The sequence below is a fragment of the Macrotis lagotis genome, chromosome 1 (assembly GCF_037893015.1).
Source record: "Macrotis lagotis isolate mMagLag1 chromosome 1, bilby.v1.9.chrom.fasta, whole genome shotgun sequence".
In the NCBI taxonomy this organism is placed as follows: Eukaryota; Metazoa; Chordata; class Mammalia; order Peramelemorphia; family Peramelidae; genus Macrotis; species Macrotis lagotis.
The window spans coordinates 759,012,517-759,018,550 of NC_133658.1; the positions used below are offsets into that span (position 1 = coordinate 759,012,517).

The 6,034-nt window shown below is 34.9% G+C and overlaps 1 pseudogene; it reads right to left on the minus strand.

Annotated features, from left to right (window-relative positions):
* Positions 1-713: 713 nt before the first annotated feature.
* LOC141506674 (olfactory receptor 8G3-like) lies at positions 714-1,612 on the minus strand (annotated as a pseudogene).
* Positions 1,613-6,034: the final 4,422 nt, after the last annotated feature.

The window sequence follows — 6,034 nt, forward strand, 5'->3', positions numbered from 1 at the left end:
TGTAAAAAAGAACTGTAGAAGAAAATGGCAAACCTATCTAGTATCTTTGCCAAGAAAACCCCAAATGAGGCCACAAAAAGTCAGATAAGATTGAAAAGTGACCAAACAGCAACAAAAATCAAAAGGCAACTATGGCAGACATGAAGGCAAAGAAGAACATCCATTAGAGTGAAGGGACCCAATATTAAGTAAATATGAGAAATTTGCCTAGGAGACTAAAGTGTGTTGTCAGGATGATAGGGAAAAGGTGTTTGCAACATAAACTAATTTTAAATGCTTTCAGCATATATTAAAAATAATTTGGGATTAATTGAGATAATATAATTGAAGAGGAAGCAGAAATGGTACAAATATATAAGGATATCATTCCAATCGTTAAGGTAAATTACATGCAGATGAAGCTCTTCAGGAGTGTAAATCTTATATGTGGCCTGGGCAGTTATATCATTCTCAGTTATAAAATATATAATAGCCCATAATAGTGTACAATATTATTTGATTTGTTCATTATGATTCTTCCAAGAGCCATTAAAATAAAAAATGAAAGAAAAAGGACCCTATTTAGTAGGAAAAAGATAATAGAAAAATGTTTCAAGAGAAATGTGACTACCAATGAATTCCAACTTCTGACCATGAAAAATACTTGATCTCATAAAACATGACACAATATCCAGAACATTGTCCAATTTCATCACTAATATTTCTTTTCTTCACTAGAACATTCTTCTCTCCATGAATTTCTTCATAGCAACCTTGACGTCCTTATTACTTGAACTGTAGATGAGGGGGGTCAACATAGGTACAAAAATTGAGTAAAAATACTGAAGACATTTTCCCTTGTTCCATGGAGCTGACTGAAGAAGGCTGTAGATAAATGAATGCATCAGAACCAAAGAAGAAACCAACTGCTGCCATATGAGAGCTGCAGGTGCTGAACCTCCCTTCACTGGAGCAGATGCAGAGAATGCTGGCAATGATAAAGTTTTGAGCTAATAATGGTCACAGTTGGGGGAAGGATATTAAATGCACTGAGGCAAACAACAATCACTTCATTGACAAAAGTGCTGGAGCTTGTGAGTTCTAGATGGGAATAGAGATCACAGAAATAATGGTTGATGACATCAACTTTACAGAAGATATCTCTAAGCATGCAGCCTGTTTTAGCTGTGGTACCAATTAAGCCCATCATGTACACCTCACCTACCAACCAAAAGCAGACCTGATGAGACATGATAGCATTTATAGAGTAGTGGGCTACAAATTGCAACCTAATGGTCATATGCCATAGCAGCTAACATGTGACACTCAGCAATTACAAAAATGAAGAAGAAATATATCTGAGTCATGCACTCATTACAGGAGATGATATTCTTTGCTGATGCAAAATTGACTAGCATTTTGGGGATAATCACAGTAGAATGACAGAGATCAGTGAAAGACAAGCTGCTGGTGAATAGTACATAAAAGTGTGTAGGTGAGAAGTGATGCCAATTAGTGTTATCAAGGTGAGATTTCCCACCATGTTAGAAATAAGGGAAGAATCTGGAGCACTGGCCAATATCAGTCCTACAAGGATAAACTCAGGCTCTGTGGAATTATTTCCTGTATCCATTCTTTGGACTCTGGAGGAATGGAACAAAGAGTACATTAGAGAAAGTTCTTGTAAGTTGTCTCATCCAGAAGAGTTGCATACAGAATAGGAGACTGATTCCATGGCTCCTTAGGTTATTTTGCATGTGCTTCAGGTGCCACTGAATATAGAGGGATTTTGGCAGACTCTGAGAGATACGGAGCATTAAAACTCATGGATTAAATGTTGTTCTGTTTTTTATTTAATTAACCTAATGATAACTGCACTTGGGGCAGAGAGCCCAGTATCTAGCAACATTAAAGGATAGGGATTCAGGGAAAGGAATAAATGTTTGTTTTTCCTGATAACCTCTGACCTGTCCTTGTTCTTTTCTAAGGACTTCTCATGTTTCTAAAATCAATTGAGATTTTACTGGCTTTCAAATGGGGCTAGACTCACTAGGGTTCCAAGATTCCTTTACTGTTTTGAGAAATTATAGTAACATTTTACAAACAAATATTCAATGATGACTTGAAGTCACAAAATAAAAATGTCAATAGAACTGTGATCCTCTCTTCAATGAGAATTTCTTGAAATAACAAAAGAATGATTCCACCTGGACAACCATTGTCTTTTCACTTTCTCCCTTTGCACTGTGACTCTTCACCAGGACCTACTGATGACAGTATAGGATGGGGAGCTCATGTTTCCCCGGGTCCTAGGAACCCATGACTATGAATTTGCAAAGACGAAAGATTTGTCATACACCCACCATTCAATTTTCTAACACATAGGTTCTTCACTAACAATGTCCTAGAGGGAAAATAACTGTGACATTTAATGGTAGCAAAACTTAGCAGATCCCTGATGCTCCATTTAATGCTAAGCATGATCTAATCTATGTATCTCTTATACTAAGCAGTCTATTTATAATTTCTGACTGTAGTTTTTTTCCAGAGGGTCCCGCTATAAATGTAAGGGAGAAAAGGCCACCCATTAATGACATCAGAGATGCAGATTTATATGAAATGAATGTTATCTCCTGGGAACAAGGAGTCTTGAGACCTACTTAGAAATACTGACAACACAGAAAATTTCTTCCCTCACCTGAGATTTTAGATCTTCTGGGAAGAAGTCATAGTTTCTCCCCTACCAGAAGCTAATAAGACTTTGATTTAATTTGGCTGATGGTTTAGAGATAAAAGAAAAAAATGGATTTTAGATCTAGGATGAATTCCTAACAAGCTAATATATTAGCTTTGATTATTTTGATTTATTTTTAGTTTGATTATAGAATCAAACCCTTTCTTTAGGAAAAGTTAAACCTAAGAGTTAAACCAGGCTAACAGAATTTCTTGTTTAGCTTACCTATATATTTAGTGAATCCATAGGTTGTTATCATTTAGAAGAAGACAATAATGTTCTGTTTTTAAAAGGTTAACTTTTCATTTCTAGCATAAGGGGAGTTTGACCATAGGCTAAGTTTCCTTTAGTAGCAGAAAGAGGGATTGACCAGAGGCTAAATCCCCTTTCCTATCAGGTGGAAAAAGGTTTAGAGATTATGTTCCTCTTTTCTTTCTTGGTGAATAAGCTCCCTTTTTTTGTTGAGCTAAAGTCTAAGTTGAATAATGGAATCTTTAAGGAAGATGGGGGGGGGGCGGTGGAAGTGATTACTTACTACTGACTATAAATTCCTTTTTCTCAGTAGTTTCCTGGTTATAAATGGCATGACATGTAAGGAAAGGATTTGGGGGTAGGCTTAAGAAAGCTTGGGAGATGCTACCAAGTTAGGTGATCTTCTTTGTTCAAATGAATTAACATTTCTCAAATTTAAAAAAAATATCTCTTTTTTTGGTTTTAAATAGCAGTCCTTCAAATCACTCAGAGTTTCTGATCTCTGAGGCATCAGGCAACCTGATTTGAGACACAAATGCTAGATTTGCAATTTCAATCTTAGATGAATTTTCCTCAGTTTCCTTATTATTTCAGATAATGAATTTTAACAGTTCCTTCTTAAAAATATCAATTTTGTTAAATTTTCAAGCCATTGTAGAGTTGAGAGAGTTGAGAGAGGTTCAAACACTTTTGTTCGAACTTTTTTGTTACTTGGGGGGAGGAGGGCAAAGAGACACATTAAAAGAAATGCAATTATTTGAAATTCTCATTTTAGTGCTCTCTGTGGCTTTAATTTGTTTATAAGACATCATGATATAGAATGAAAAGAGCCCTAGCTTTGAAATAAGTTTTGATATAAGTTTCAATAAATTTCATTCATCATATATACAACCATGGCCAACTATAATCTCTCTGAACTTCAGTTTACTTCCTAATAAAATGAAAGGCTTAATATTTATAGTATAAATTAATCAACAAGTAGTTATCAAGCACTTACTTTATGCCTAGGTGCTGCAATCAGGACGAGGGGTACAAAGAAATGAATCTCCTCAAGGAGATTAAATTCTAAAAGGTACATATGTATATATTCACATACACATCCATATGCATGTGTATATACGAATGTTCTCCCATTCATAACTGATGGTAGAGGTGGTATTTGATCTGAGTCTCAAAATTTTCTAGGAACTCCAAGCAGTACAGATAATGAAGGGTGTGTATCCTAGATTTCAGTAATAGCCAGTGCAGAGGTTGAGAGATGTATCTGTTCTTAGCTACATATGACTAGATCACTGAGTTAATAGAGGAGAGCAATCTACACAAAGACTGGAAAGGAAGATAGGCCAAGAGTTATTGTAAAGAGTTTTAACTGTCAAAGAAAGGCATTTATATTTGGTCCCAGAGTTAATAAAAAAGCAGTGGAATAGGGGTGACTAGGTGGCATAATGGATAGAACACCAGTCCTGGAGTCAGGAGTACCTGGTTTCAAATCCAGTCTCAGACACTTAATAATTACTTAGCTGTGTGGCCTTGGGCAAACCACTTAACCCTGTTTGCCTTGCAAAAAACAAAAAGCAGTGGAATTTATTGAGCAGGGTCAATCATATTCATAACTGAACTTTAGGAAAATTATAATAGGTACTTGGAAAGATCATTAGGATTATCAAATGAAATTATATAATTATACAGCCTACTAAATAAATTCCAGTTGTTAGTGTTTAATTTAATTATAAACACATGGGCACACATGTGTATTTTAATACATATATACATGTTCACATTATATATGTGTGTGTATTTGCATCTGAATTAAATAGCCACATAGATGAATGGATAAATAATTAGACAGATAGAGAGATGATAAATGATAGGTAGATAGATAGATAGATAGATGGATAGATAGATAGAAAGATACACAGACAAATATGAAGAATTGTGTGATAGTGGATAGAAAGTAAGCCTCAGAGTTAGGAAGATCTGACTTCAACTCTAGTTGCCTGACTCATATGTATAAAAACTTATAGGCTGCTCTAAAGATAAGAATACAGTTTATCATTAGGTATTTATGTCAAGTAGAATTTATCAAAGTTTGTGCTTGTCTTGTATAACTTCCAGGAATTATGAATTACCTTCCATATTATGATGAAAAATTAATGGAGATTTATTTATCATAAAAATTATACAAATAATTTTAGATACAATTCCAATGACTCAAAGTTGTTTACTAATGCAATTTGGGTTTGAAGTATTTTAAATCAATTTAATCATTCAATATTAATCAAGAAACAATTTTTAAAAACTGACTGTGTACCAGACACTATACTAAAGGTTGAGGATAGAAAAAAGAAGTAAAAGCAGCCTCTAGCTTCAGGGAATTTACAACCTAATGAGGCAGATGATAGGCAAACAAAAATAAACAAAGCAACCTATAAACACTATAAATGGGAAATAATCAACCAAAGGAAGGCAGTGGGGTTAAGAAAGGTTGGAAAGGTCTGTAGAAGGTGGAACTTAATTGGCCCTTAAAGGAAGTCAGAGAGGTCAGTAGGTAATATTTAAGAGGGAGAACATTCTAGAGATGGGGAATAGTCAGAAAAAAATTCTCAGATTTAAGATCACTGGGATAGAGTATATGTTGGAGAAGAAGTTGTAAGTTTTGTATGAGGGCAAGAGTTGAAAATGAGAGAAAAATTGTAAATCAAAATTTGAAGTTATTGTGGAAGAAAGGGAAGTGATCTTGAAGACTATAGTCAACAGATACTTTTTGTCCTTTGTTATCAAAAAAGGTTAAAACAAAACCACTACATTAGAGACAAGTAACAGTTGTCTGACTGTGGTTTATCAGACCAAAAAGACTCAAATAATCTATATGATGCCTGGGGAGGGTACAGTAAGTTTGCCCATCTCACATTTCCTTTGAGTTGCTGCAATTCTATCTTTATCAGGACAGCACCTCTCTGATAGGGCTTACCATTCTGGGCAGTCCTGTGTCAGTGTCTCCTATACTCCACAATCAATTGCAAAGTTCTTAAGAAAAACCTTAAAAATGTCCTTGTATCACTTATTCTG